The sequence below is a fragment of the Pteronotus mesoamericanus genome, unplaced genomic scaffold (assembly GCF_021234165.1).
Source record: "Pteronotus mesoamericanus isolate MK-2021 breed Mesoamerican mustached bat unplaced genomic scaffold, CSHL_Meso_final scaffold_137, whole genome shotgun sequence".
NCBI lineage: Eukaryota > Metazoa > Chordata > Mammalia > Chiroptera > Mormoopidae > Pteronotus > Pteronotus mesoamericanus.
Genome location: NW_026555306.1, coordinates 6,768,921 through 6,781,134, shown reverse-complemented (window position 1 = coordinate 6,781,134; position 12,214 = coordinate 6,768,921).

Sequence of the window (12,214 nt, the reverse complement as noted above, 5' to 3'; positions counted from 1 at the left end):
GCAAACATGCCCCACTGGCATTAAGTACATTAATATGTAGTAAGTTCACCTCAGGACGGAGTGAGAGGTCAGTGTTGGCTCCATTTCTATCTTCTACTAGGTTGAGTATTTTCAAGAACATGTGTTGTTTTAAAATATGTCTATGTCTAAATGTAGCTCTTTGGCAGGAGAAGATATTTCCCAACACATGTATCTAAAAAGGAGTCATCCAGAGTATATAAAGACTATACGAAGATCTTCCAAAAGTCAGTAAGAAAAAGGCAAACAAACCAATAGAAACACGAGATGTTCAAAGGGCCAATGACCACCTAGGAGGGCAGCTGACAGGGAACAGCAAACAGAAACTGCTGCGCTCTGTGCCTGCCCAGCCACCGCACTGGCGAAAATACTAAAAGGAATACAACAAAGGTCAGGTGTTGAGAACACTGCACTAAGGGAGAAAAGCCAGTCACAGAAACACAGATGCTGCCTGATCCCAGTTACACATGGTATTGAAGTCATTCAACTCTTAGAAACAGAGAGTGCAGGGTCCTCTGGGGAGGGGAGCCTAGGAAGTTGCTACGGAGATTAAGTTTTGCAAGATGAAGCCCTTCTGGAGAATGATCGGCAACCACATGGGTAGAATCAACATGACAACAGTATACACTTAAAAATAATTAAGGATTTTATGTCTTTTAACCACAATAAAGAAAAGTAACATGGAGTGGTTACCACGGGCTTGAGGCTGGGGGAGTGGGGAGGCTGTTAGTGTTTGAAGGGGACAGAATTTCAGTGCCGGAGGATGAAGACGCTCTAGAGATGGACGGCGGTGATGGCTGCACAGAGTGAGTGTATTCACTAACTGTACACGTAAAAATGTTTAAAAGAGTACATTTTATGTTGTGCATGCTTTATACCAATAAAAAAATTTTAAAGACAACAAAGTGTTGCTTAGGATGGGGAGCCACTGGAACCCTGGGACCCTGCTGGAGGGAAGGGGGAGCTGGCACAGCCACTTGGGAAACACTGCGCATTCGAGCCAGCCATTGCCCTCCGGGGGGCGAACCCGACAGAACTGCCTGCAAACGCCCATGAGCCGCACACCAGGGTGTCCCCGCAGCGCTCCCTGGGATGGCTGAGCAGTGGGACCTCCCCCAAGTCCCATCGGCAGGTCCACACATTGCAGGTTATCTGTGCAGTGGCAGAAGCAAAGAACAGCTCCGCACAATGGGCGTGAACCCTACAAACACGTTGAGGACGAAGGCCAGGCCCAAAGAGCCCGTGCCACGGGACACCGCTGACAGGAGGTTCAGAAACAGACAGCACTGATCTTTGGTGTCGGGAATCTGGAGACTGGTTATTCCCCGGGGAAGTGACCGGGAGAGGGTAGTGGGGACCTTCTGGGGTCCGGCTAAGGATCTGTTTCATGGGGTAGGCATTCCTTGCTCATGTGTACTCTCTCTATGAAACATTTTACATATTTTTATCCTCACCTGGGTATCAGTAGGGAGGGTCCCAGGCGCGGATCTGAGGGAAACCGCAGGCCTTGGCACCACTTCTCCATCTGAGCCCTTACGTGCTGTACCCCCAAACCCCTCCCAGAATGGGGCCCATCCCCGCCGTGTCCCCGGGTCCCCGTGAACTTCCCTGTCGCCTCTCCTGGAGCCCGTTCCTTACATGTCACACACAGAGAGGGCCAATTCCTTTTGTAATTATGTTTCATATGGGACCCTTTCTCCACCCTATGGAAGTATCCCCTTGTGTCTCTTCTCTGTGCATCTCTGATGACCAGGGAGCGGTTGCAGGGACTGGGGCCCCTGGAAGTGGGATCGGCCCTGGGCCTCCTCCTGTGCTTTACAGTCTCTGTTATTTGTGGCCGTGGGAGGGTCCTGGAATTCATCGGCCCCTTCCTGGAACCAGTAGCTGTAAGCAGGGGTGTCATGATCCAGCTGATCTGTGGTAGTAAAAGGAGCAGGGCACAGAGACTCCTGCCCCGTCACGGACGGCTGTATTCTCAAGCTGTGCCGTTCCTCCTGAGCCAGGGTCCCTGCAGGGAAAGGAGGTCAGCGGCTGCCCGCCCCCCACCCACACCCCTCCCCTGGGGCACTCACCCGCCCACAGCAGGGGCGGCAGCAGCGGCAGCATCTCCGACAAGGACGGTGTCTGGGCTCCTGTGGCTGAAAGGAGAAGAGAGGCGGCGATGTGGGGGCCCAGGAAGCGCGTCTGACAGAACCGCAGGAGGTACATGGGGCCTCCCCGTCCACAGAAGAGAAACCTCAGAGCTGGAGCTCGTCCCCTCTGCACAGAGTGGGCGGCCTCCCCGCGGCCCAGAGACACCGGGGTCCTGGCCTCCAGGTGTGGACCGGGAGGCCCCATCGGACCGAGGAGGGGGCAGCCGGGACCTCTGCAGATCCGGGGCTGACGGGCAATGGGCCGGTCCGAGTCCTCCGGGCCGGGCCGGGGAGCTGGCGGGCCCTGCGTTGGCCCTGGGGAGCGGGAGCGGTCGCGTCCCAGCCCGAGAGGCGCAGTGTCGTCGACGCATGTGGTTCTGCACCAGAGGCATCAGCCCTGCCCACTCAGGGGACATTTGTTCCTGCCTGGGCACCGTTGATTGTCACAGCTCGGGAGGAGGGCGTGACTGGACGTGCGTGGACAGGATCCAGAGGCGTTTCTACACACCTGGCACCGCGCAGGACGGCCTCTGGCAGCCAGGCCACGGGCCAGCAGTGCGAGGTCGAGAAGCCCCGGTCGCGTCCCCGGGGGCAGGCGGGCCCGGGCTGTGGCTGTGCGGTGACAGCCCCGCCGAAGGGTAGGAGGCAGCCATGGCCGGGCTCACGCAGCCATTTACGCGTTCCCTCCCTCCCTCCCTCCCTCCCGCCCTTGTTCACAGCCACAGAGGGAGCCTGCGCCCCGTGTGGGGCCGGAGGCCGCGGAGACCCAGCGGCCGGGGAGACCCAGCACACCGTCCACACCCTGAGATGGGCCCCACTTGGGGGAGGGACGGACGACCTCTGGGACCTGCCTGGTAGATGCTGTGGCAGTGAAACACAGCTGGGCGGGGACCGGCTGGTAGCCCCTGGGCCCCGAGAGCACACTGGACGTGGGGACTCCCAGGGGACAAGAAGGAGGACTCCCAGCTCTGGGCCGTCAACAGCGCGGAGGTGCCATCCAGACGGGGCGCAGCGCTCTGCCCCCTCCCTGCTCAGGGGCCCCCTGCGGGGGGACCCGCCGCCCTCAGTGGCCTCCAGGCCTGTCCTCGTTTCTCACGTCCCTGTCTCCTGCTTGTCCCCGCTGTCGGAGGCCACCCTGCCCCCCCCCAGGGCCGTAGCTTCGGACAGCAGGACACCTGTCTGTCCTCCTTGCCTTCACTCGCTGACCGCCCTGCGGGGAGGCGGGCATGTCTGTTACCGCGTGCGGGGCGGGGACAGACACACGGGCGCTGACCCCTGGCTGGACGATGGGGGCAGAGTGCAGGGAGCTCCCGAACCTTCCCCTTCTGCCCTGTGGAGGGTCAGCGGGGGCTGCAGGAGGGTGGTTTCAGCGGCTCCCGCCCCAGCCCTGGCCTTGCCCACACCCCTCCTTCCCGGTCTCTGGTCCCCAGAACCCCTGGACACCAGCCACATGCTGAACGGGCCCCGGGCCCTTCATCAAGGCGCCCTCCCCCCAGGCCTGGGGTCCCCGGGACCAGCCCCGCACACCCTGTCCCGGCAGCAGCAGGGCCGCTGTGGTCCGGGTTCCTGGCGTCCCTGGGGCTGAACCTGGGGGGAAGGGGGCGCTGCCGTCCTCGCCCCAGCTGAGCTGAGGCCTCCCTGGCCTGGACCAGCTCCCCCCTTCCCCGGTCTCTCTCACCTTCCGCAGGAGCAGCCCGCACACCGCCTGCCCCTACGCCCCTCGGCACCGGGACGCAGGGACTCCCGGGCACCAGCCAGTGCCAGGCTCGGAAGGTGAGCTCCCCTCTTTTGGCCGCCCCCACCCAGGGCAGCTGCACACCTGGTCCCCTGAGGCCTGGTCAGGGCCCAGGACGTGGCCCTGGGACGTTTTGATCACCTCCTCTTCACCCCATTGGGAAGGAGGATTCCTCCCAGGGGACCACGTGAGAGCGGAGCTCGTGGCAGTTCTAATGGAGCCAGTTAGATTGACAGCAGCATGTGAATCCCCGACAGTCGCTGCTGGGGTCAGGGACCCTTGCAACCCCTCATTGCTGCCCTCAGCAGCAGCGGGAATGAGTCCGGCTCTGGGGGGAGGGTCTGCAGTGAGCGGGTCTCCGGTGCCCGCGGGAGGCCTGGACGCGCCTGCTTGTGTGGTTCTGCAAACCAACAGGGAACTCAGCTCAGGGCTGCGTAACCACCCACCCGAGACTGGGCGGCTCCAGCAACAGATGCCTTTCTCATGGTTTTAACGGCTGGGAAGTCCACGTTTGCGGTGTCGGCAGATCTGCTTCCTGGTGCGAGCCCGCCTCCAAGGCCTGCTGGTGCCTGTCTTCTCTTTGTCCTCCCCTGGCCTTTTCTTTCTCTCTTGTTTTTGCTTTTGCATGTGGGGAGAGAAAGGGGAGATTGCTTTCTCTTTCTTTTCTTATAAGGCCATCAACCTTAGGGGGTCACCCTATGGACTCTTGTGATCTCAATTATTCTGAAATAACAACCATGTCAGGAGATAAAACTTCAAGATATGAATTTGGGGGAATCTAATACGGTCCATAGCATTCAGGCTCCATGGGGTCTCTGCATTCCTTCCATCCTTGTCTTTATTGTAGGCTGTCCGTATTTCTCTAGTGCAGAAAAAGGAAAGATGTAATTATATTCTGTCTCTTCTTTTCAGTTGAAAGACATGTGTCCCATCTCCATCCAGGTGTTGACGATGCTCAAAGCACAGTTATTATTCCCCAGGGTCCCCTGGGGTCGGATGGTCCAGGAGTCTCAACTCTGCAGTATTTGATCTACATGGATTGTAGCCACTAGGGGGCAGCCTTGCCAGGCTTGTCTCTGTTCCGAAACCAGTAGCCACAAGCGGGTGTGGGTTTGTTCCAGCCACCCCGAGAGATCATCACCTCCAGCTTGGAATCCGGGGGCTCAGCCTGGGGTCCTGCCCCCGCCCCCGCCTTTCCTTCCAGTTCACCCTCAGACACAGGGACTGCGGCGGCTCTGGAACAGGGAGTGCCGAGCCCTTCTCTGGCTTTGTCTGGTGTGTGGGTTCCCTCTTTCAAGGAATCAAGAGCCATAGACCTGGTGGACAAGTCTTCCACCGGGGGACAAGGCAAGAGGAAGTCCCGACAGGAAGGCGCGATGGTTTTGGTGTGCACCGAAGAGGAACCTCAGACCTGCTCTCTATCACAACGAGGCTGTCTTGGGAGATTTGCTCACTTCCTCATTTTTCAGAGGGGGAGGCTGCAGTCCAGCAAAGGCACCAGACTGGCCCAGAAACCTGGGAGGTAAGGCTGCACCCTGTGTCCTGGCTGCTGGCCCATACCTGCCCTTTGCCATCTGCTTTCTGTGCCAGGCACCAAGCCTCTAGTCATGCGGGCTTCTCTCTGTCTCTCTCAGTCTCTCTGTCTCTCTGCCTGTTTCTCCCCCAACCCCCCATGGGTTCCTGACATGCAACTTTGTAACAACCTCCGATACACTGAGGAGCAAACCAAAGTAGAACCTCCAGGGAAACCTCAGAGAGCAAAAGAGCGCGAGGGGTTGTGTTCTTGGCTGCGCGGACCTTCCTGTGGGAATTTGTAGAGACAGAAAGTCAGGTTTTAGCCACTAGATGGCAGTAATGACTCTTCAATTTTTGGCTCTCTTAGACCGGCTACTGGGATCAGGTGAAAAGTTATCTGAGACTTCTGTAATTACTGGGAAAAGGTCCAGTTAATTGCGTGAAGCTAGTTAGTGTGTGTATTTACTGTCAATTAATTACTGTTCTAAATACTTTACCTACAATAGATCTTTTGAACTTTATGACCACCCACTGAGGTCCACAATAATGATCTGATTTCCATCGTAGGAATGATCATGAAGTCAGAGGTGTATCTCTTTTTAAAAAAACAGATTTACTGAGGTGTAATTTATATACAAAAAAAATAGCACATAATTAATGGATGCAATTTGATGTGTCAGGACATATGCATACACCTGTTTAAACCATAACCATAATTAAGGTAAGAAACATACCTATCACCTCTCAGTGCTTCCCTGTGCCTCGTGTCTTGTGGGGCTTTGTTTGCTTTAAGAAAATTTAACATGAGATCTACTTTCTTCACAAAATGTTTAGGTGCACAGTACAGCGTCATTACCTACAGGCATGGTGTCGCACAGCAGGTCTCTAGAATGCATACATCTTTTTTTTAAGGTTTTATTTATTTATTTTTAGACAGAGGGGGAGGGAGGGAGAAAGAGAGGGACAAAAACATCGATGTATAGTTGCCTCTCACACACCCCCTACTGAGGACCTGGCCTGCAGCCCAGGCCTGTGCCCTGACTGGGAATCAAACTGGTGACCCTTTGTTTCACAGGCCAGCACTCAATCCACTGAGCCACACCAGCCAGGGCTAGAATGCATACAGCTTGCACAACTGAAACTTTATACCCATTGAAGAGCAGCACACTGTTTTCCCTCCCTCCAGGCCCTGGGAGCCACCACTCTGTTCTCTGCTTCTATGAGTCTGAGTGTATAGATACTTCACATAAGCGGAATCATGCGGTTATTCCTTCTGTGGCTGGCTTATTCCACTTTGTATAATGTTTTACAAGAAATGCGGAAGAGACTTCTTCAAGTGCAGAGGACAGGATGTTAAATATGGTCAGGCACATGTGTTTTGGATGGATGGCAATTAACTCATATAATAATAAGCTCAAATAAACCCATATAAAAATTGTCTATCATTTTGGGCGTTCTTACATTGACTCATAGTAACAGACTCTTACCACACCGAGATAATTTTTATGACCTCGCTTTCTGGAGAGCAGACCCACCTTGTTCTAGAGCCAGGATTTGAGCCTTATCTTCCTACTTCTGGAGCATGTTTTTAACTGGACACTCTAAATCCCCAAACCCTCAAACTAAAAATACAGAGTGAGGGACAAATTGCGGACTGGAGTAATTATTGACTTGTCCACCAGGTCTGGGACTCCTGTCTTGTGTATCTCTCTGCCTCCTGCATACCTTTAAAAAAAAAAAACTCAAGACCTAATTTAACTTAGTTTGAGATGTGGCTGGTTTCTGGTGTCCATATGATAGAAGGGCCAATCTTTCTCCTTTGCGTATTTGCGGTGGTGTTGTTGCTGCTGCTTATTTTACTCAGCCTAATTTTTCTTCTTAAATTCAGAAAAGTGGGAGCTGTGCTGTCTCCTCTTCAAATAAGGACTCTGAGGCCCACAGAGAACAGGTAATGACCCCCTGGAAGCTGGCGTCCGTGCCGCCCCCCGGGCCCTGGACGCCCCCTTGCCTCCGTCCCGGCACCAGTCCCTCTGCTGCTCACCCGGGGAGTTGCCGGGATCCCCCCACCTGCCTCCTCCCTCAATCCGCCTCTTGCTCTCCATCCTATTGCACCACCAGCTGCTTCCTGGTGCCTCCTTCCACCCTGTCACTCAGAAGCTCCTCTGCCTCAAGAGGCACAGTCTCACCGCATAGGAACGATGACTAGGAAATTATTATTAATGTTATTATTCACAATGCTATTGTTAATGTTATTTTCCCACCCCACTTTCTTCTTCTCTGGAAGCTGATGGGGCGCCTGCCTCTTACCCTCTCTGTCTCGGGCACCCCCATGAGTCCTGAGACCAAGATCTGTGCGGCTGTGGCTCACGACTCCACGGCTCCCCCTAGTGGCTGATGCCCTGGGGTGATGGGTTTTCCCCAGAGAGGCACAAAGATGGGTGTCATGGTTGTCATGGCTCCCAAAGGTTTACAGTTCCATAAACATTCCAGGTGAACACTCCTTGTGGTCTCCAGGCCCAATAAACTGGGAGGAGTGCCTGTTTTATGAGTGTATGTCCTGGCTGTGCTGGGCAGGACCTGGACCTGGGAGGGGCTGTGCCATTTTCCTCTCTTGATTAGAAGGTACAAAGCTGGGCTCTGGCAGTATCAGCCCTGGCAGCTGAGTTTTCTCTTTTCATGTAAAAACGTATACGTGGGTATGAGATTTGTGCGTACGGACCACAGGCAATGCGAGTAACTGGTTTCAGCTTTGGTTGCCAAGGCATTCAGTTTAAAAACGGTTTTCTGCTGGGGGGGGGAGAAACAAACACATTATCAGCCGCACAACCAGATAAGAGCTATGCCACCTCTCCCCACAAGGCTCTGTTATTTTAAATATCTTGGTTAATGGTTAATCTTGATAACTGACCATTTAGGCTGCTTGGGTGTTTTTTTGTTTTTGTTTTTGTTTTTGTTTTTCCCCCTCTTCTAGTGCTTTAAATTCCTGCTGTATGTTTTAAATCCACCAGTGGAGAATCGCTCTCTCCCTGCCTCCCTCCTTCCCTTGACTTTGCTGTGTGGCCTCAAGGGTGCTGTGTAATTTCCAGGGCCTGTAAGTAATAAACTTCTATTTGTTCTAAGTTTCCCGGTGATCACTGCTGAGGGAACCCAGCAATCACGGTAAGAACCAGCAGGGCCAGTCCGGCCACAGCACTGGTTATCGATAGGCTGAGACCAGCACAAGGCAGCTCCAGAAAGAGATTAAGGCTCCTTAAAGCTGCTCCCCTGGCTCTCACCTGCCCCCAGGTGGACATTAGGGGTGGCTGAGGGGAGTGACATGCACTATGGTCGTGTCTTTCCGAAGGGAGTGTTACCGGACCAGAGGGGCCCATTTTTCTCCATGGATCGAAGGCAATAAGCCACCCACAGGAGTTTTCGGCCAAGAAGGAGGGGATTTATTAAGGCAACGGTGCCTTGCCCAGAGTCACAGGCGGCTCAGCCTCAAAGATCTGGTTCTCTGAGGGCTTCCAGGGGATGGGTTATATAGGGGGAAAATCATTAATCATGGTGGCTAATAGAGCGAGGGTCGTGGTCTCTACTGATCGATTGGTGCCGGGGTAGGGGGCCATTGATCATGGCATTTGGTTCTGATGTCAGCCATGGGGCTGTTCTGCGTGATTTTACAAGGATCTGTTCTTTGGGATCGTTCTGCTTCTCTGGGTCTAGAGCTAAATCACAACCGAGGCCGAGGTATTCTGTTTAGTTTGATTGAAAACTATCTCAGCAGTCAATAGACCCAGGACCTTGTTTCTAAGACTGGATGCTGACCAGAATCTCACTGTCTTGAGGGAAGACATTCTTAAAGTGGGTGAGTCAGGGCGCCAGGTGAGGCCAGTTTAAGTGAAAGGGGAGGGGGGAACCTCAAAAGAAAAGCCAGGTGAAAGAAAATAAGGTTTCTGCGCAGTTCCAGAAATTTCTTCCCAACATGCGTCAGGCTACTCCGCTTAGGGACGTTCAGGGGCTGAAGAGGTAAGAAGCCCACCGCTCCTGACTAAAGAGACAAGGTCTCGGATGTTCCAGATTATGGGGACATCTGGGATGGGTGGCCATGTCCAGCTCTGGGGTCTGCTTGAGGGAGGAAGTGTGAGTCTCTGGAGACTGAGGGACGTTCCAAGCCTGCAGTCACCTCCCAAGGGCATGGGCCCCATGAGGGCGTCATGGCACTGAATGCCCAGAGTAACACCATGGGCTCTGCCATCTTGGTCCAGGTTAAGCGGACCAGCCATCACAGGCCAGTTCAGCCTGGATACAAAGGAGGGATCTTTTTCTGCAATGACTCAGCACACATCTCCATCTGATAGAGATGCTCCATATTGGGTGTGGCCAAATAGACCCACTCAGATGCTCTCTGTGGCAGGGGTGGCTGGTCTCCTCCCATTATCCATTCCCCCTTTTTCCTTAGTAATAAGAATCCCAGACACATGGGAGCCCAGCTAAAAGGCTGCATCCTCCAGCTTCCCCTGCGGGTAAGTGAGGCCACATGATGACATTTTGGCCAGTGGGATATAAACAGAAGAGTGGTGAGCCATTCTCAGGCAGGTGCCCTGGAGGGGAGTAGCTCCCACCCCTTCCTCCTTCCTTCTGTCTGGTGGGTGGATGTGCTGGTGGAGCCCGAGCAGCCACCTTGGATCAGAAGTTGGGAGCCACGGGGATCACAGAGCAACAACATGGAGGGAGCCTGGGCTCCTTGTTATCACGAAGCTCCCCAACTCACCCAGGACTGCCCACCACCAGGCTCCTTGGAGGAGAGAGAAATCAATGACTGCCTTGTTTATTATTTTTTGGTTTCTTTCAGCTGAATGTAATCCTAAACAGTGGGGCACCGTAGGATGAGGACAGCTGGCATGCCCAAGGGCCTGTATACTAAGCGAGAGAGGAGGGCGAGAGAGCCGGCATCCCAGGACAAGTGACTATGGAGGAGAGTTTGGAGTGATGCAATGTGGGTATGGGGGAGGGGACCACAGCCAATGGCTTCAGTTGAGCCAAAGCCAACTCCGCGGTCAACTCCGCATGTCTTCTGGAGACAACACTTACACTTGAGTGCCGGGAACGACCCATTAAATACCTTCCGTGGTAACTAGTACACCGTTTTCCTTTTAAACACAGATGTGTTTGGCATATGGATTTATTTTGAAGACTTTGGAGATATTTAATAAACCACCAGCCCCTCAGAGGCATATAGTCACTTACCTAACTCTGACTCGACTTGGGCCTAACTTCGGAGAAGCCCAAATGAAGAAGGATATTTAATGGTATGTTTCCACTTTGGTAAAATTATGTGTATGTGTATAAATATATGTAAAATATCAGAACTGAAAAGATTCAGAGAAAAAACCTTGATATATCTCCAGGGAGTTATATCAAGTTTTTGATATATTAAGTTATGGCAGGTGATTTTTAAAAGCATTAATTAAATCATGATAAATAATTGTATATTTATTCTATTTATAAAATATTTTATTTATTTATATTTATAACGTAAAAATGTATCAGGTATACATATTTTTGTATATTTAGACACTGACTTAAATATTTATCTAATCTTTATTTATTATAAAGATTCATAACAAAGCATTTTGAATAATTTAACTATTAAGATAGTGTTCTTTTTTTTTTTTTTAACAGAGTTTTACTAACACTCTGACCAGCTGGCTCAGTTGGTTGGCGTGTCATTCCGACAGGCCGTGGCTGCAGGTTCAATCCCCAGTCAGGGAACATACAAGAATCAACCAACGAATGCATAAGTAAGTGGGAAAACAGCCCTGGCCACCTGACTTCCTTGGTCGGAGCATCATCCCATCCACCAAAAGGTTGCAGGTTCGATCCCTTATTGGCAACCAAGCAGTGTCTGTCTCTCCCCCTTCGTCTCCCTCTAAAAATTAATAAATATATCCTTAGGTGAGGATTTGTTTTTTTAAAAAAATAATAATTGGAACAACGAATGGATGCTTCTCTCTCTTCCCTTTCCTCTCTCTCTTTCTAAAAATAAATAAATAAAAATAAATACATTTACATAAAAATGAACTCCCCCCCTTTATTTTTACAGCCTATGCTTTACTTTTGCCATTACAAATGTTGTATTTGTTGGTATGAAAATGAAAGGCGCTCCTATTCCCAGCTACAGGTTGAAAGACACTGCTGATAGCACGCTCCGGGGTGTGGTCTCCCCGCCCCCAACTCCCGCCTTCTCTGACTCCCTCTGCCCACCCTCTGGCTCCCAGCTTCTCCACAGGCAGCCACGTGGTCACGTCTGGGCGCAGCCCCAGACCCTTCCGCCGCCTCCCTCTGCCTGCACGTCCCGCACCAACTGTGCCACGTGTTTCTGCCCAGGCAGGTAGCAGCCTGCCCTGCGCCCATGGAAACGCCCAGGCGCAGGAATGGTCCTTGCCCGGGGGGGACACCGCCTACTCGCCACCCGGGGGAAGGCCGCCGGTTGTCCTTGGAACATTCGGCCCTGCTTGGGAAAAACAAAAACAACAAACAAGACCCCCATTCCCAAAGTCCCCCGTCTTGTCCTTGTCCCGCAGTTTGGTATCCTCCAGTTTGCGTACAAGTGAGCGTATGGTGTTTGGCTTTTTGTTTTTGTGTGATGGGTTGGTTCCATTTGGTTTTTGTGACCAGGACAGAATAGTGTAAATAAGCAATACGTACATACATACATACATACATACATACATACATAAAGTCATAAAGGTAATGACTGACAACCTTCCGTCCTCTTCCCCTGCTCCTCCCACCGGTGGTGCAGAGTCCAACCGGGGAGGCGGGGCATAGA